Below are 315 nucleotides of genomic sequence, written 5' to 3' on the forward strand. Positions count from 1 at the left end.
CCCGGTCCGGCAGCTGACGGTTCCCTGTGCCGGACGCCGGCTTCCCGGGACTGCCCCGGGACAGCCCCGGTCGCCTCCCGGGTGACGTTCACCGAAGCTGCTGCCGCCTGTCTTTGTCCCCCCCCCCCGTGCTCTCCCTCAGCCGGGAGGTAGACGTGCTCTCCCTAGGCGAGTAGACGTGCTCTCCCTCGGCGAGTAGACGTGCTCTCCCTCGGCGAGTAGACGTGCTCTCCCTCGGCGAGTAGACGTGCTCTCCCTGGGCGAGTAGACGTGCTCTCCCTCGGCGAGTAGACGTGCTCTCCCTGGGCGAGTAGA

The sequence above is a fragment of the Melanerpes formicivorus genome, unplaced genomic scaffold (assembly GCF_026170545.1).
Source record: "Melanerpes formicivorus ecotype bairdi unplaced genomic scaffold, bMelFor1.0.p_v2 SCAF_262, whole genome shotgun sequence".
Taxonomy (NCBI): Eukaryota; Metazoa; Chordata; class Aves; order Piciformes; family Picidae; genus Melanerpes; species Melanerpes formicivorus.